General features: G+C 55.1%; 1 protein-coding gene and 1 long non-coding RNA gene across 2 annotated transcripts in view; both read right to left on the reverse strand.

Annotated features, from left to right (window-relative positions):
- MPRIP (myosin phosphatase Rho interacting protein) overlaps positions 1-18,929 on the reverse strand; it is a 108,267-nt gene that overhangs the window by 85,776 nt on the left and 3,562 nt on the right.
- Positions 1,225-17,386, reverse strand: LOC146398440 (uncharacterized). Its single transcript, XR_014822086.1, has 4 exons — positions 12,038-17,386; positions 4,222-4,320; positions 2,078-2,335; positions 1,225-1,326 (listed from the first exon to the last, which is right to left on the reverse strand). It is a non-coding gene; the product is annotated as an uncharacterized LOC146398440 (long non-coding RNA).

Genomic DNA, 18,929 nt, shown 5'->3' on the forward strand with positions numbered 1-18,929 from the left:
TGGCCCGTCTGAGACTCACGGAGTCGAGGAGGCAGTGAGAGGGGCTGAGCTCGCTCTTCTGTCCCCTCGGGTTCACGTACCCTCAGCGTGCACAGGGCACGGAGAAGGGAAAGCAGACACACCGCCAAAGAGGGAGCACCCAACACTGACCAAGCAAGAACGCGCGCTGCCCCCGTCCTGAGCCCTGGTCAATGTCCCGTCATCCTCCAGGCCTTCCATCCCATCCTCTGGGGCCTCTCACTTCCAAAGCTGCCTCCCCCCCCAAAACCCAACTACTCCGCGGAGCAGGGTACCACACTGTCCCTACACAGGTCCCCTCAAAACCCCACACCCCCTCTGAGTACAGGAACCGACCCAAAGCCAAGTGTCCACGGAGCACCTCCTGCGGCTGCTCCCACCTCCCCCACCCCAGCTGCTCTCATCCCTACGCCCCCCAGGGAAGGACGCCACCCCCCCACCTCTGGCAACACTCTGCTCCCCTGCCAAGGCCCATCTCCCTACTCCAAGCCTCCTCTGTTCCCATCCTCGTCCACACCCCAGCTTGCCGCGGACCGGAATCTCGCCCTGGTCGAGCGAGGTGTCCAGCGCAGGGCAGGGCCTCATGACTGGGAAAACCATCGCGGGCGTGAGTCAGTGACACACTCGGGCGTCACACCGCACAGCTGAGCACTGTTCCCTACGTGCTCACTGGGTGCTGCTGGGCAAGCCTCCAAGCCACGGCCTGCGTGATCTGGCTTCCACCCTCGGAGGGCCCAGGTCACCAGGAGGAACGGGCAGCACCCAACACTGGGGGCAGCCGGCAGGCAGAGGCACAGGCAGACAGGCTGCATTGCAACCAGGCTTCTCCCTTTCCTGAAGCCAAGCTCCAACCAGGCCACCCCATGAACCCCACTGGCAAAAACCAAAGGCAGAGACACTGCAGGAACCTGGCCTCTCAGAGAGCAGCCACGTGGCCACGTGTGTGAGAACCACGACATTTCCATGCTCCTGGCCCAGGAACCCCACAGCCAGAAACTGCGCCTGAAAAAATCACACAGACAGCAGCACAGAGCTCTGCTCAGGACTGGGGAGGAACTGGTGTCCAATAAGAAAATGGCTAAACGACTGCTGATGACTATTAAGCCACTATAACACTCACAGCCATTCAGAGGAATTAATAACTACTAGGAGGAATTCGAGAAACCCTCTGTCTATCTATCTATCTATCTATTTCTTGCGCCCTCAGCATGCAGAAGTTCCAGGCTCAGGGATCGAAGCAGTGCCACAGCAGCGACGAGGTTGGATCCTTAACCTGCTGAGCCACCAGGGAATGCCCCAAGAAACCCTCTAGAGCATGGGCCCACAAAACTCCATCAAGCAGTGCTCCCTGCAGAGCCAGGTGGCTTCCCTCTGTCTCCTGGGTAACCAGCCTCTTCTTGAGGCGTTTGGGCAAATTTCCCCACAGGCTGCTGTGAAACTGGAATCGGTCAAGGAATCAGAGACAAAAACATGAAGCGTGTTCAGTCCCCAAGGGGCTCTCAGTCTAGCAAGAGACCAGTCATGTGAACACGCAACCAAAGGAGGATGTGAAAATGTGATCCATGGATTAAAAAATGCAGCAGGATGGAGTAAGATTAGGAGGCAGTAAGAAAATAGCTATTGTGGGAATTCTGTGGCACAGCAGATTAAGGATCCAGCACTGCCACTGCAGCAGCTGGGATCACTGCTGGGGCGTGGGTTCCATCCCTGACCTGGGAACTTCCATGTGCAGTAGGCATGGCCCAAAAAGAAAAAAAAAAAAAAAAAAAAAAGGAAAGAAAACAGCTATTACACTCACTATTGGAATCATGAACAAGTCTTGAGTGTTTTATTTTTCTCCTTTTTTGTAAAGTAATGCTACTACGTAGCACTTTCCAGACATTATTTTTGACGAAAAGGAAGGGCAGAGGTTTTGCCTGCTCATGCCTGCCTGCATCCTGCCCAGGGCAGGGGCTTGATCACTCCTGACAGAAGATGAGTGAGGTCAGGGAACCCCTATACCTTACACTGCATTCTCACCAAAACGACCTAACAGCTCGACACAGTCAGTGGAAAGAACCCAGCCTGGGGAGCTCCCGTTGTGGCTCAGCAGTAATGAACCCAACCAGTAACCATGAGGATGCAGGTTCAATCCCTAGCCTGGCTCAGTGGGTTAAGGATCTGGCATTGCTGTGAGCTTTGGTGTAGGTCATAGACGTGGCTCGGATATGGCGTTGATGTGGCTGCGGTGTAGACCGGCAGTCGCAGCTCTGATTCAGCCCCTAGCCTAGGAACTTCCACATGCCACGGGTGTGGCCCTAAAAAGAAAGAACACAGCCTGGGAACCAGGAGGCTCAAGTTCAAGCCCTGGTTCTATGTCTTTATCACCGCGTGGCCCAGAACAAGACACTGTGTCTACGAATCTCAGTTTCATCATCTACAATAAAAGGAAAATACATACATCCTTTCCATTTAAAAAATTTTAAATCACATCAGACACACCCACTGAGTCACTGAAGGACCAATGCCTGAGAGTCAGGGACATAAACCCCAGCACCTACTCAGGCCCAAGCACAGGGCCAGTGCTGAAACCAGGCAGGACTAGAGCATTCGAGGTCAGGCAGAGGGACTCCAGGGCCCCTGACTCGGAGGGTAAGGGCAAAGCATGCGACCCCGCACAGGCTGGTCACAGCAGGCTGCGGCTATAAACCCCACGCAGAGCGGCCATGTGCACAGCAGTTCCCAGGAACAGGCCCCCGCAGCTTCAGAGAAGGATCCCACCTGCGGGGGCCAGGATTTCAAGGAGGTGGGGCGTTGAGGAGCTGCCCTGAAGCATGAGGTGGGACAGAGAGCCCCTGGCAGACGCCTCGCTGAAAGATCTGTGGGCAGAGGGAGTGTAAACGCCGGCTAATCCGTCTTCTGTGGTTTGGAGGTTGGTTCCTTGCCCTTCTTTTCCCCAAAAGAGTTTCTGTGGAAGCGCTTCCACTCGCAGAGAAAACGGGCTGTGTCATAGTTTCTGCATTTCGATTCCAAAAGGAGAAATGAGGCCTGGGTAGCAGCCGTCTGGCCGTCTTCATACGCTTGTAAATAAATCACGAGCGATTCCAAGGTCGCCTGTCTTTTCTGGGCCGCGTGGATGGAAGTCGGTCAAGAGAAACGCGAGCCCACGTCCAAGTCAGTCTGAGGCCGTGCCCTCGCCAAGACCTCACTGCGTCCTGGCCGCTGGAAGCGCGCTCTGTCCAAACCCGCCAAACACGGAGGCTCCTCGGCGGGCAGGGCCCGCCTCCCGACCCCGAGCGGGCAGCACAGGCCCCTCTGCCCAGCAGAACCAAGACCCCTTCTCTTCTACCACAACCGGCATCGGCTGCCGCTGCAGACCCGCCAGAGGCCACGCACGGGCTTCTCCCCCCAATGCCGAGTGGGCCGGACGGTGCTGGAACTCACCTCCAAGACCGGCCAAGAGCTCTCGGGCCCTGGAGAAAACCGTCCTGCAGCAGAATCCCAGCCCCACTCCTCACGCGGGCGCCCTCTGCCAGTGCCAGCGCCCAGGGCCTGTCACCTGCCACGGGAAATCAGCAGAGGACCGTCGGCCACTGCGAGGATACCCAGCCACGGGACGGCCACTGCACACGATTCGGCACCATCAGCACCCAGGGCGTGTGACCAGGCTTCTGAGTGACAGAGGCTGCTGCTCCCCAGCTGTCAGGAAAGCATCAAGGGTGGCTCTGGGGACACACACGCCATCTGACTGGGCACACAGAGAAGTCATCTGAAGGGTCCGTCAGTTTCCTCTCTTAGTCACAGCTGTCCTACCCCCGCTGTCACCACAGCCAACACTCACGGCTTAGGAGGCGTCCGCTGCTCCAGGCCCTCTGCGCCCCCTCTTCCCCCCATCTCACACCCAAGGAAGCTGCGGGGCCTGAGTCAAGGCAACCTGACCCCACATCTTGCCTTTAACCATGAGCCACCTGTCAGCGAGCCGCGTCCAGAAATAAAGGCTCGCGCCGTCCCTGCAGAATGTACGTGCTGGTCCAGGACGAGACCCCCAAGGAGAACGTGTTTGCAAAGACCTAACTGTGAGCACAGGCACCCACCTCCACCCAGAGGAAGCAGAGCCAAGTGAGCAGAGCACCCCCTAGATTCAGCATCCAAACTGGGATACTTTGGGGAACGGACAGAGAGTCCACTAGTTACACCAGGACACGAGGCCCTGAAGAAAGTTGCAAGAAATGCAGTTTAGGAGCTCCTGGGCTGGCTCAGTGGGAAGAAATCTGACTAGCATCCATGAGGATGCAGGTTCGATCCCTGGCCTTGCTCAGTGGGCTAAGGATCTGGAATTGCTGTGAGCTGTGGTATAGGCCAGTGGCTATGGCTCCTATTCGACCCCTAGTCTGGGAACCTCCATATGCCTCAGGGACAGCCCTAAAAAGCAAAAAAAAAAAAAAAAAAAAAAAAAAAGGAGGAGTTCCCGTCGTGGCTCAGTGGTTAACAAATCCGACTAGGAACCATCAGGTTGCAGGTTCAATCCCCGGCCTCTCTCAGTGGGTTAAGGATCCGGCATTGCCATAAGCTGCGGTGTAGGTCACAGATGTGGCTCAGATCCCATGTTGCTGTGGCTCTGGCATAGGCTGGCAGCTACAGGTCCAATTAGACCCCTAGCCTGGGAACCTCCATGTGCCACAGGAGTGGCCCTAGAAAAGACAAAAAAAGACCAAAAAAAAAAAAAAAGGGGGGGGGAAGAAAATGCAGTTTACCCATTTTTGCTGCCAAAGATCAGGAGGCAAAGACAACAGAGCCACTGAGAACACCCAAAACAAGACAACACAAAAAGTAGAACCAAGGGGAGGAACTCGGCGCCAGGGAGCAGAGTGGGAGGGTCTGGGAGGCCTCTGTGAGGACCAAGCAGGAGCAAGCTCAGCAGCCCACGTCGCCGAGTTCCTGCCATGGCACAGTGGGTTAAGAACCCGACCGCAGCGGCTTGAGTCGCTGCGTAGATGTGGGTTTGATCCCTGGCCCAACGCAGTGGGTTAAAGGATCCGATGCTGCCGTAGCTTCACCACGGGTCACAGCTGCAGCTTGGATTCAGGCCCTGGCCTGGGAACTTCCAGATGCCATGGGTGCAGCCATGAAAAAGAAAAAGAGAAAGAAATGGATGTCGGGGACATGCGCGAGCCAGGGAGGCTGACGCCACAGGGCCTCATGCAGTGCCATCCATCTGGTAGCACGTCAGGGAGCAGGGCTTTAAAGGGGAGAAGGCAGGTCCCCATGATGCCAGGAGGCCTAGCATCTCCAGGACCGCCTCCTGCAGAGCCCTAAACCTTGGGACAAGCTGCTGACAGTCCTACCTTTCAGCCAAATCACAAGTAGCATAGGGTTGAGACAAAGACACTATCTGGTAAAACAACGACCCAAACTCCAAATGATGTTATGTGATGCCCAGCTGCTTTCAGGACAGAACACAACCACGCTGCTGCCACACACAGGACCATGCCAGGCCCTAAGCCATGTGTGTACAGACACGCACACAAAGGTATGAGGACAAGGCCAATGCCAGGTCCACACAGCATGCTCTGGGGGGCCTGGGGCACCAGGATGGCACGTATGACAGAGAGAGACTGTGGTGCTAGCTACACACGGGGAGCAAATGTCAAACCAAAAATGACAGAGAGACAGGAAACAAAGATGTCCAATAATCATTGGGCAAAATGTGAATTACAAGCACAACTCGAAAACGAGGTGGGGTAAAACTGTTCAGGGGTATTTTTGTAATAACTTACCCTTTTGTTGGCTACTCCACAGCATATGGAGGTTCCCAGGCTAGGGGTCGAACCAGAGCTGCAGCTGCTGGCCTACACCACAGCCACAGCAATGCTGGATCCAAGCCGCATCACTGACCTACACCACAGCTCTAGGCAATGCCGGGTCCTTTAAACCACCGAGCAAGGCCAGGGATTAAACCCACATCTTTGTGGATACTAGTCGGGTTCATTATCACTGAGCCACAATGGGAATGCCATTCTTTTTTCTTCATATTTTTGGCAGCTCAGATCCCATGTTGCAGCATATGGAAGCGCCCAGGCCAGGGACTGAACCCATGCCGCCATCATGACCTGCACCACAACTGCAGCAGTGCCAAATCCTTAACCTACTGGGCCACACAGGAACTTCCTCTAATAACTTACTTTTGAGGTCTAATTCAAATACCATACAACTCAGCATTCAAAAGTGTACAGCCAGAGTGCCCACTGTGGCTCAGTGGGTTAAGAAGCTGACATGGTGTCTGTGAGGAGGCATGTTCAATCCCTGGCCTCACTCAGTAGGTTAAGGATCCAGCGTTGCCGCAAGCTGAGATCCCACTGCCACGGCTGTGGTGGAGGCCTCAGCTGCAGCTCTGGTGCATCTCATAGCCAGGGAACTTCCACATGCTACAGCTGAGGCCATAAGGAAAAAATAAACCAAAGTAAGTGTACAGTCAATGGGTTGTGGTGCCATCCATCACCACGATCAGCTTGAGAGCATCTGCGTCACCCCAAAAGAGGCCCAACACACTCGAGCTGTCACTGCCCGCGGCCACCCCTTCCCCAGCCCCCAGCAACCACCCGTCTGCTTTCCATCTCGCAGACTTGCCTAAGCTGGATGTTTCACACAAAAGGAATCAGCGAGCATGTGGTCTTCTGTGTCTGGCTTTTTCCACTGAGCAGATGTTTTCAAGGGCAGCCACGCTGTAGCAGGTGCTGCTATCTCACTACTTTTCATGGCCAAAAATTACCCCGCTGCGTGGATGGGCCACAGTTGCTTATCCATTCATCTGTGGGTGACACTGGGGTCATGTCCCTGTTTCTGGTGGCTGTGCACATGCATGTCCAAGTTTGGTGACTGTTGTTAAACCTCCTTTAGGGGAAACCAACGAAGTAAACACCACCTGTCAAAGGGAGTCTGCAGAGTTAGCTCCTCAAAAGCCACAAAGGCAAATAGGTTGGAGGGGGTGCTGGACGGGGGTCCTGGGGGGCTCCCTGTAAGCAGGCTGGGGGGCCCAAGCTGGAAATCTCCACGTGCAGGTCTTTTGACACCCCCGGGCTGGAAGCAGAGGGGCAGCAAGAGGACAAGAAAGGCCAAGATGTGTTCTTTACCAGACGCCCTAAGACACAGTCACTGCAAAGGCTGTGCTGTAACTGAGGCATCTAAGTCCGTGGGGGATAACGTCTCATTTAACTTTAAAGACAGGGAAATTCCTGTCCGGCTACCAAATCCAAGGGGCAGGACCTGGCGAGGAGACTTCCAGGATAAGAGGTCATTTTCTTTGGAAGAGGAAAATTCTGAAGGTTGATCCAAGCTTCTTCCCAAAAAATAGAATGGAAAAATCCCTAGTGTGTGACCTGAGATCCCTGGGGGCCTCCAAGAGTCCCCTGAATTCCCTTCCCGCCCACGTGCTCAGAGGGCACACCTGGAGCCCAGAATGCGATCCTCGTCCCCACCCTGGCTTCCCACCCAAGCCCAGCCCCACGTCTCCAGGGTCCTGGAGTGTATCAGGCACATGCAGTGACCAGGGGAGGACGGAGGTGGTCTTGCTTCCTGGCGGCAGAGCAAGGCAGCGGCAGAGCCAGAGAAGGACCACCTGCCCTGGCCGGCAGTCCTCAGCCGCCCGGCTCTCCAGTCCCAGTGACACCTGCCCCGCCCGCAGCGGTGCCCAGACGAGAAAGTGACACAGAGCACGACTCCTCTGAGCCGCAAACTCCTGTCTACTCGGCCAGAACGAACCGTCCCCACCATGAGCCACGTGCCGCACCTCAGGGGACCCTTGGCAGCAGGAGGCCGGGGGAGCCAGTCCTGGAATGTGCTGGTGGCCCCACTCCTCCACCCTGTGCCCACCCCAGCATTCTGAGCGGGGGCCTCGGCCTCTGCTCAGTCCCGACACGTGTCCTCGCCTCTGCGTCCTCAGGGCAGCTCCCATCGAGGCATTTGGAGCCTTCAAGCAAATGGCCCAGCTTGGGCCAGACCAGAGGTTCTCAAAGTACGGCCTTTTTCAGGGGGCCCTGAGACTCTTTTAAGGGGTTCATGAGCCAAAACTGTATTTTTAATTGTCACACCCGTAGCATTTGGAAGTTCCCACACCAGGAATCAAACATTCACGGCCACAGAGACAAGGCTGGATTCTTAACCTGCTGCAGGAATTTCAAGTCAAAAAAAATTTTGTATGTGTGCTTTTTAGGGCCACACCTGTGGCATACAGAGGTTCTCAGGCAAGGGGTCAAATCGGAGCTACAGCTGCCAGCCTATGACACAGCCACAGCAACTCGGGATCTGAGCCGTGTCTGCAACCTACACCACAGCTCATCCAGCCACACCGGATCCTTAACCCACCGAGCTACGGCACAGGTCACAAATGTGGCTCAGACTCAATCCCTAGCCCAGAAACTTCCATATGCCACAGGTGTGGCCTTAAAAAATAAATTTTAATGCCTCAGTTTTAATTTCTACAGTAAATGCCATGGATGTAACCCACATTAACAAAAGTCCTGAGTAATCAGAAGCATAAAGGAGCCCCAGCCACCCAAGCGCACCCCATCAGCAACTGGCCCTTGTACTCCCACAACACCCGTGCTCCCCCGGGACTGATCACACCCCCGGCTCTCTGTCAGCCCAACACAAACAAGCCTTCATGTCCGTCTCCAGGCTTCTACTCAGAGCCTTTCTCCTCAACACACTTCCTAAAGGGAAGAATCTCATGCCAGACTTTCCCCTGGCGGCAGCCCTACCAACCATGGAAATGAAAGACTCCGGCACACGCTGGGCAGGGAGACCCTCCTCCTGAGAGGCGAGCTCTGCCAGGGACAGGGGCCTGGAGAGGGGGCAGGACAGGGGCCTGGAGAGGGGGCTGGCTCTACAACAGACAACATGCACTTGCGGGCGCCCTGCCCGCGCCCTGCCCCAGGTCCCAGCGGCCCCGAGGCTGATACATCAAACTACTGAGCACCTCGGGCATCCGACAGGAGCGCGGCACCCGCTGCTAGAGCCATACACCACTCGAGCCCTTTCGGATCCATCAAATGTTCCACTCCACTAAAAAGTACTAAGGCAAGACTAGAACAAACCAGTGGTTTTCCAAGAGCCCTTCAGAGCCCCTGCAGAGCACAGGTGGGGCAGGCAGCTGGGGTGGGAGCAGCCTCAGGGGGGCGCCACTCCTGCCCTGGACCTGGACTTCACATGGCTGAGTTCCGAGAGCCACTTCAAGGGGCTCCGTGCTCCACAGCTAATAAAGCTTGAAAACTGGAAACAGAGGCGCGAGCAGGCCAGAGACCTCTTCCTCTGACTCCAAGGCTCTCTGGAGGCTGCTGGCTCTCCGCCGCTTCCATGAACCTCCCCACTCTGGGGTGCACCAGCGTGTCCCCACACGGCCTAGCCTTCCTCTCCCACCCCCTCCAGCTCTGCTCCTGCTTGGCAGCTGCGCTGAACTCCAGGAGGGGGACGGGGCTCCAAGGGGCCTGGCCATCCCCGCACATGGGCACAGCCCCTCCAGCAGCACCTCGCAGTCGCACGCAGACCCCAGGTCTCCATCCTGGACTCCTCCGCCCGTCCAGCACCATCTCCACTGCCCCCCCCCCCCCCACAGCCTGCAGTGCGGATGTCTGGCTGGACGAGCTGATTCCAAACAGAGCTCACTGACACATTTCCATGGGGCCCAGCAAGTCCCTCCTAGTCTCCACCCAGAAGAAGAGAGAGGAGGTGTCAGACAAAAACACGCACACGAGCGAACGTTCCCAGCAGCCAGAGGACAGAACAGCCCAAATGCCACCTCCAGATGAAGGGGCAGAATGCGCTCTCTCCATGTAATGGAACATTCGGCCATAAACAAGCCGTGGACACTGCTTCACGCGACCACATGAACTCCTGAAAACATGCTCAGTGCAAAAAGCCAGACAAAAGGTTGCAATGTCCAGACTAGGTAAATCCACAGGGACAGGAAAAAATACGTCCACAGGGACAGCAGACAGACAGACGGGTGCTGAGGGCTGGGGGTGGGGAATGGGGCATAACCGCTTACAAGGTATGGGGTATTCTTTCGGGGTGACGAAATATGTAAAATGAGAGAGTACTGGTGGATTTGGCGTATTGTGAATGTGCTAACACAACTGAAATGTCCTTTTTTTTTTTGTCTTTTTGCCATTTCTTGGGCCGCTCCTGCGGCATATGGAGGTTCCCGGGCTAGGGGTCGAATCGGAGCTGTAGCCACCAGCCTACACCAGAGCCACAGCAACGCAGGATCCGAGCCGCGTCTGTGACCCACACCACAGCTCACGGCAACGCCAGAACCTTGACCCACTGAGCAAGGGCAGGGATCGAACCCACAACCTCATGGTTCCCAGTCGGATTTGTCAACCACTGCGCCAGGACGGGAACTCCCTGAAATGTCCATTTTTAAATGATTAACTTGACGTTATATAAATTTTGCCTCAAAACAAAACAAAACACCCCACACACAGTGCTCACTAGATGCCAGGCATGGAGGGGGCAGCCCACCCTCTCCATTCTCCCTCCCACTCCCCAGCTCAGCCACCCGCTCCCCCGTCTGCCCACACACGTGCCCTGCAAGCCCAGCCCCTGCTCAGGGCCCCTCCCTGGCCTGTAGCCGCTGGGGGAAGAGCGGAAGCCCCTGCCCTGACTGGGCCTGACGAGAAGCCCGTGGCCACAGGATTTTTGGAACATGACGCCACTCGTGGCAAAGGGAAGAAAGCTGAAGAGCGTGTGGGGATAAAGTTTAGAGGCCATGGCTTGGCAGGAAAGTCACACCCTGACCCTCAAAAAAGCAGTGCTTGCTGGAGTTCCCTCGTGGCTCAGCAGGTTAAGAACCTGGCATTGTCACTGCTGTGCCTTGGGTCACTGCTGTGCCTTGGGTCACTGCTGAGGTGCAGCTTCACTCCCTGGCTCAGAACTTCCGCATGCCACAGGCGTGGCCAAAACAAACAAAATAGCAGTGCTTCCTATAAAATGACAGGTAGGACAGGAAAATGCGAGGGAAGGGGGGAAAAAAGGAAATTTAACAAGTTCAGCCCAAGTGTTACCCTCCAACCCACTCTTCCCAGCACACACACACCCTCTGGCAGCCCCCGGCTCCCAGAATCTAGGGGCTAAGGGCCACACACACCCAGGGATCTAACGTCCAGAGCCCCCATCTGAGCCGCTCACGTGCGCGCGGGGAGCACTGGGAGGCGGAGGTCGAGTCAGACGGCCTGGGTTTGCATCCCGGCTCTGTCCCTTGCTGCCTGGCCATTAGGCAAGTTACAGGCCCTCTTCTCGTCTGTTTTCTTCTCTCTGCCTCATCAGGCGGCTCCGAATACAAATGAGTTAACAGTGGCCTGGCACACAGCGATTACTGTCAGCTATGAATGCCACCACTGCCACAGGAAATACTCCCAGAGCTAGTCAACTGCTCCTTCGATTTAAGTATAGAAAACCACGCCGTGGAAGGTTGCGTGGCCCTGCTCCAGGAAGAAGACCCTACACGCAGCGGGTTTCGGAGGGGAGGGAGATGAGCAGATGAGAGTCAAGGACGACTGGGTGGCCCCACTGCACCTAGGCCGGGGGCACGAGGATGTAGATCCCATCAACTGCTCCCAGGGGCGACCGCAGGAAAAGCAGCTTCTCTTAGTCCCCCTCTGACACTTCTACCCAAAGTGACTTCCGAAATCAGGACCTGCCACAGTCATGCACAGGACTTGCACCAGGCCCTGCTCTGGGCCTGGCAGGTGCTCCAGGGTGGCCGCGGGGCTGGCGGCTGCCCTCCGGAGCAGCCGTCACCCTCTAAAGGGAGGTCTCAGGCTGACAGAACCCGGTCTCTCCACTTCTTACACTCTGAAAAAAAATTTTTCTCTTCTTTTTAGGGCCGTACCTGAGGCATATAGAAACTCCCTGGGCTAGAGTTTCAACTGGAGCTGCAGCTGCCAGCCTGCACCACAGCCACAGCCATGCCAGATCCAAGCCATGACTGCAACATACACCACAGCTCACAACAACGCTGGATCCTTAACCCACTGAGTGAGGCCAGGGACTGAACCCATATCCTCATGGATCCTAGTCGGGTTTGTTTCCACTGAGCCACGACGGGGACCATAAAATTCTGAAAAGTTGAATCTTTATACTGAAGCAAGCTAACTGCTTATGGCCCTTCCAAGCCCGAGGGGCTCCTGTGAGGAAGCTATTGGGGTGGTGCTAGGCAGCTTAGCAGGGGAGGTGGCAGCCTGGGCTTCTGCTCTGTGGGCGCAGGGTAGGCAGAATCAGAGTATGAGTGCCAGCTGCCCCACAGAATTGCATCACAGAGGCAGCTCCCGCTCTGGGTCCGTGCCTACAAAGCCAGCCGCGTCCACAGGGTGCCTGCTCCACACTCAAGCAGTTATAAATTTAGCACCAGCTGTTTCTTGCACCTTCCAGCATCCTCACAGGCACCCAAAGACAGGGGTATTATCGCAGCCTCCGGTTTTTAGGGGAGGGACACAGACACTTAAATCCTGTTACCTTGCTCAATCAGCATAAAACCCAAATCTGGGCTGAAAGCCCCCGCCCTCAACCACCCCATTCCCTCTCGTGAACACGTGCAAGTGAAAAGTGGGACCGTGTCAGATTTCTAGGTCAGCGCAGCCCCAAGCGGAAAGCAAATGAACGGCCCGGCCCTACTGAGACCTGAGGGTCCCGCACGGAAAAGAGGCTCTGAGTGTGGTGCCCAGGAGGCCTGGGCTCTTTCTCTGGCTCAACTGGAACTGAGCAGCTGCTGGCCTGCCTTAGGCTCTTCTGCTGCTACCAGGCCCCTGGGAGGTGAGAGGCCTGTCTAAGGCGCACAGGAGGCTCCCTGGCATACCTGCCAGACCAGGGCTTCAGGACCAGAGAGATCAAGGACACAACCACTCCCTGGGTCTCAATTCCTCAGGGGAAAACCTGCTTCCTGCTCAGGGCTGGACCAAAGCCAGCAGCCTGTTCAGGGGACACGGGACACCCCACAGCTAAAAGACGTCAGGACCGGGTGACAAACCGCGAAATGCTCTGCTTGTCCCAACCCCGCCCCCCACTCCAGAAACTCAGGAATCCAAGTCAGGACCAGGCCCTGATTCTGACAGCAAAGGTTAACACTTGTCATCAGACACAGGGAGGCCAAAGGAACGTTGGAAAATTCCACCCTGGTCTTCCTGTGACCCAGGCTGACCCTCGCTGGGTCTCAGTGGACAGTCCCTTGCCTGCTTAATGGAGCGGGGGGGAGATGTCCAGGCCCGCAGGCCCTCCTCCCAGGGCTTGGAGGTAGAAGTCCATTAAAGAGCCTTCGTTTCGGTGGCAGTAGCCCGGCCTCCTACTGAAACACCAGGTTGACAAGTCCAAGTGGCCTTCCCAGGAGAAGGGAGGACAGGCTCTGGTCGCATGAAGGCTGGCGTGGGAATCGTGTGGAACGCAGCCCCATCCCCAGGGAGCTCGGCGGCCTCGGGCGGAAGGAGGTCACGGCGGACACAACCCCTGATCCCGTGCCACGCAGGCCCCGGAGGACGCATCAGGCCCATCTGCTCACTCTCGCCCGAGCCGCCCTGAAGCCGAGGGCAGGCCACCTCGGGCCACTTGCAGCGCAGGGTGCACACGCTAAACTGAGTGACAGGAGGCAGGAGCCTGAAGGGTTACAGACGCCAGGCAAAAGCCAGGCTGCGGTTTCATGTGAACTAGGATGACCCTGACTGAGAAACCCAGCAAGCGTTTTGGAAGCTTCTAGTTCCAGTCTCCAGAGACGATGTGCCAGCAAATCAACCCGCTGGCTCTCTGGCCCCCAAAGGAAGCGACAGAATAGTGGGAGCCGGAGGGCTGGGCATGCAGGGCGTCCTCCCAGGGCAGCTGCGAAAGACCTGCAGACCACTTCACAGGACGCTCAACTGCTAAAACCAAGGGACCACAAAATCTAGGGCAGCGTTTTCTTTCTTTCTAACTTTGTAGGGCCGCACCTGTGGCGTATGGGAAGTTCCCAGGCTAGGGGGCGTGTTGGAGCTTCAGCGGCTGGCCCACACCACAGCCACAGCAATGCCAGATCCGAGCTGCGTCTGTGACCTTCGCCACAGCTCACGGCAATGCTGGATCCTTAACCCACTGCATGAGGCCAGGGATCGAACCTGCGTCCTCACGGATACCAGCTGGGATCCTGACCGCTGAGCCACGACGGGAACACCTACGGCAGAGTTTTCAGACCTGCCCTCGAGGCCTCAGAAATGACTGGAGGTCCCACGGGCAGAAAACAGAGGGGGCTGAGAGGCTCCAACTGCATGTCACCCAGAAGCCATGTCTCTTTTTCACGCACGATGTTTCCGTACAAATTTCTTCTGGTAAAAGGCTCCATGTTCAATTTATTAAGTTTGAAAACCACTGACTTGGTCCAACTATGTCCTCTCAGATGGGAAAAGGGTGCCTGGAGAGTGAGTTTCCAAGGATAAAAGCCTGTTTTTTCAGATCCAGTGCTTCGAAGTCAGCCCTCAGGGCTCCCCGCCCCACAGCATATAGGGACCTGGGCGTAGGCCACACCGCCCCACCCGCCCGTCTCCTTTCCAGCTTGCAATTCTCCCTCCTCTCTTTCCATCTATCTGGCAGCTTGGGGACAATTTAAAGATAAACATTCCAAGCCAAATTTCTTTATTTTGGCCTAAGAGCATCAGGGAGAGCCCAGACAAAGGCCGTTCCCCACAGGAGAGGTGGTCGCATGCTTCCTGGAACAGCAGTTACCACAAAGGCCATCCTGGAGCCTCCACGGGCCTGGCCAGTGCGCTGCATCTGTTCCATCAGCAGAACACTCCTTGTCGAGAGAATGTGGGCGCCAGCTTTACAGGTGGGAAACTAGGCCTGGGAGAATGTAAGTGACCTTTCTGGGTCAGCCTGCCACAGGTGCGCCAAGAAGAGAACACAGGTCTTCAACTGCAGTCCCTCTGGGTAGCACGGGAACAGGAGCTCAGAGAGAAAGCTCACGTAGCAGGCTCAGGTAGCAGGCTCGAATGCAAGGAGAAAAGCAGCTAGGATACGGCTGCAGAGACTCAGCACATGCAGAGGGCTGTGCGGAATGCAGTCGCCACGTCCGGCCATCTGCCTGGACAGGCAGGTAGGCCTGCCCCCTCCCAGCCCACCCGCAAGAGAGGTCCCCTAAGCCCTGACTGGCAAGCACCCGCCCTCCTTCTGCCCTGGAGGGGAAGTAGTGACCAGAGCCCCAGAGCTCTCGGACACAGCAAAAGGAGTCACCAAAAAGGAAGGGACATGCAAGAGTTCCCACTGTGATGCAGCTGGGTGAGGACCAGGCATTGTCACTGCAGCGGCTCAGGTCACCTCTGAGGTTCAAGTTCAATTCCCAGCCTGGCAACTTCTACAGACTGTGAGTGCGGCCAAAGGAGGAAAAAAAAAAAAAATGGTGACAAAGAAAGCACACCCCTAAAGCTGGCCAAAGACACTGAGAGAGATGCACACAGGAGCACGAGCAGGAGAAGCGGCGCTCCAGGAAGCTTCTGAGCCCAGCTGTCTGCACGACAGCCCACAGTGAGGAAAAGCTCACGAGCACAGCTTTCCCAGCCGGCGCGTCGCCCAGGGTCTCAGGGACCCAGCCGAGGGCCAGGCCGCTGCACCCAGACCTGCCCTAGTCACCACTGCAGGCACCAGCCACACACAGATACTCGGCGCTTGCCAAGTGGCTAAGTCTGCACTGGAGGGGCTGGGAAGGTGCAAGTGTGTACGACAGCTTCTTTACATGTTGAAATGATGATATTCTGGACACCTTAGGTTAAATAAAACTAAAATCGATTTCACCTTTTTCTACTTAAACATGACTACTAGAAAATTCTAAATTACACATATGTAATACAGTTCCATTGGAGAGGGCTGGTCTAACCCAGGGAGGGTTGGCAAGCTATGCTCCACAGGCCAAATCCAGCCCATTAGCTTTGTCTTTCCTTTTCTTTTTTGGCCACCCCAAGGCACATGGCCTTCCCAGGCCAGGGACCAGATCCGAGCCACAGTCTCGACCCAAGCAGCTGTGGCAACGTTGCATCCTTAACCCATTGTGCCCGGCCAGGGATTGAACTGGTGCCCCAGTGCTCCCAAGATGCCTCCAACCCCATTGAGCCACATCGGGAACTCCCCACTGGCTATTTTTTTAAGGCTGAGAAATCAAGAATGGCTTTGAGGAGTTCCCATTGTGGCTCAGAGGTTAACGAATCTAAGAACCATGAGGTTGCAGGTTCGATCCCTGGCCTTGCTCAGTGGGTTAAGGATCCGGCGTTTCCGTGAGCTGTGGTGTAGGTCACAGACATGGCTTGGATCCTGCGTTGCTGTGGCTCTGGTATAGGCCGGCAGCTACAGCTCCGATTGGACCCCTAGCCTGGGAACTTCCATATGCCGCAGAAGTGGCCCAAGAAATAGCAAAAGGACAAAAAAAAAAAAAAAAAAAAAAGAATGGCTTTTATATTTGCAAATGGTTATGTAAGTACCTATGCAAACTCCTTGAATTTGCCTGTGGAATTACAAAACCTAAAATATTTACTATCTGGCCCTTTAAGAAAAAATTTGCCGATCCCTAGTCCAGACTCTGGAAAACAATCAGATATTCACTCCAGTAATACAAGGAGCAAAGGGTAGGTTTGGGAGTTGGGGGAGAAGGGGGTGTGATTCTTACATTTTTTTTTTAATTGAGGTAAAATTCATGTAACATAGAATTAATTACTTTACCTTTCTTCTTCTTCTTCTTTTAAGGGCTGAACCTGGGGCACATGTAAGTTCCCAGAGTGGGGATCAAATCACACTCTAGAGACATGGGACCCAAGCCTCGTCTGCGACCTACACCGCAGCTCACAGCAAAGCTGGGTCCCCGAACCACGGAGCCAGGCCAGGGATTGAACCCGAATCCTCATGGATACTTGTGGGATTCATTTCCGCAGCACCACAATGGGAACGCCACAGCTTTTTTATTGTTGGCTGCACCTGTGGCATGTGGAAGTTCCCAGGCCAGGGATCAGACCCATGCCACAGCAGCGACCCACGCAACTGCGGGGACAATGCCAGATCCTTAACCCCACTGAGCCACAAAGGAACTCCAAAATTAACTGCTTTAGGAGTCCTTGTTGTGGCTCAGAGAAAATGAACCCTATTAGTATCCATGAGGATGTCGGTTCAATTTCTAGCCCCACTCAGTGGGTTAGGGATCCTGTGTTTCTGAAAGCTGCAGTGTAGGTTGCAGACACAGCTCAGATCTGGTGTTGCTATGGCTGCAGTGTAGGCTGGCAGCTGTAGCTCTGATCTGCCCCCTAGCCGGGGAACTTCCATGTGCTGCACCTGCAGCCCTAAAAAGTAAAAACAAACAAACAAACTGGAGTCTCCATTGTGGTGCAGCGGAAACAAATCTGACTAGTATCCATGAGGATGTGGGTTCGATCCCTGGCCTCGCTCAGTGGGTCAGGGATCCAGTGTTGCTATGTGCTGTGGTGTAGGTCGCAGATGCGGCTCAGATCCCGAGTTACTGTGGCTGTGACACAGACCGGCAGCTGTAGCTCTGATTTGACTCCTACCCTGGGAACCTCCATATGCTGCAGGTACAGCCCTAAAAAGCAAAAAATAAAAATAAAAATAAAAAATTAACTACTTTACAGTGAACGCTTCAGTGCCACTTAGTACATTCATGGTGTTATGTAACCAGTGCTTCCATCTAATTCCAAAACATTTCATCACCTTCTAAATAACACCAACCCCATCAGCAGGCACTCCCTGTCCCCCACTAACCAGAACCTTGGCAACCACTCGTCTGCCTTCTGTTTCCATGGATTTGCCTCTTCTGAACATTTCATATCAACAGACCAATCTGTGACCTGTCTCTGATTCTTCCACTAAGCGCCATGGTTTGGAGGGTTAGTCATGTTACAGCAGGGCTCAGTATTTCATTCCTTTTTATAACTGAATTATATTCCTCTGTCTGGATATACCACTGTACTGGATTTATCCGTTCGTTCACGACGGATACTTGGGTTGTTGCTACTTTTTGGCTATTGTGAACAGTGCTATTGTGAACTGCTTGAATACCTACTTTCAATTCTTTGGGTCCACGCTAGGAATGGACTCACGGAGTCAGGTGATAACGCTCTTAAGGAACTGACAATCCGACCTCCTCGCCGGCTGAACCATCGCACACCTTCCCGAGAGCAACGCACGCGGGCTCCACATCCTCGGGGTACCTGATACTTTCCCTTTTCCTTCCTCTGCATCCTAGTGGGTGGAAGGCGGCATCTCATCAGGGGTTCAACCTGCATTTCCCTAACCACTACGGATGTTACCGTCTTTTCACGTGCTTGCTGGCCAAGTGTGAGGTCTGGGACTTCTGACATACCCCTTGCCAAACTACCCACCAATCTGTGAGTAATTACAAACCTTCTAAAAAGGGTGGGCACAAAATCCTCCCGCTGTTTCTGAGATGACCATTAGGTCAAACGAAGACCATCCATATCCCGGAACTTCCAAGAAAATCATAGGAACGAAAGTTGATGAAATGATTCAAGAGATCAAGCGCTGGCCCCCCTACCTCAACATCTGGGATTCCTACCCCAAGGCCCCAGTAGCCCTGGCCGTGGCGCATGGGCCCAGCGAGGGGCGGAATTAGACCAGGAGGACTGGAAGAACTGGGCAAGATCCAGACCGACCCTCTCATTCTCCACGAGAGAAAAACCACCCAGCCAAGGTCCCGCAACAAAACAGCAGTGGACCAGGAACGAGAATTAAGTTTGGTGACTCCTCCCACAAAAATCGATGCCTATTGGTGCAGGAGCCAGCAGGAGAATGAAACATCACCTCAGGTCACGCCCCACCAGAAAGCCCAGGAACCCCAGCTGGGACAAGGACCTGGACACCCAGCATCCTCAGTTCCAGACCTGCAGCTCCCACTAACCCCCAACCCC

The sequence above is a fragment of the Sus scrofa genome, chromosome 12 (assembly GCF_054392235.1).
Source record: "Sus scrofa isolate SSC_HxYL_T2T_F1_AM1 chromosome 12, Sscrofa_HxYL_maternal_Yorkshire_Landrace_v2.0, whole genome shotgun sequence".
Classification (NCBI taxonomy): domain Eukaryota; kingdom Metazoa; phylum Chordata; class Mammalia; order Artiodactyla; family Suidae; genus Sus; species Sus scrofa.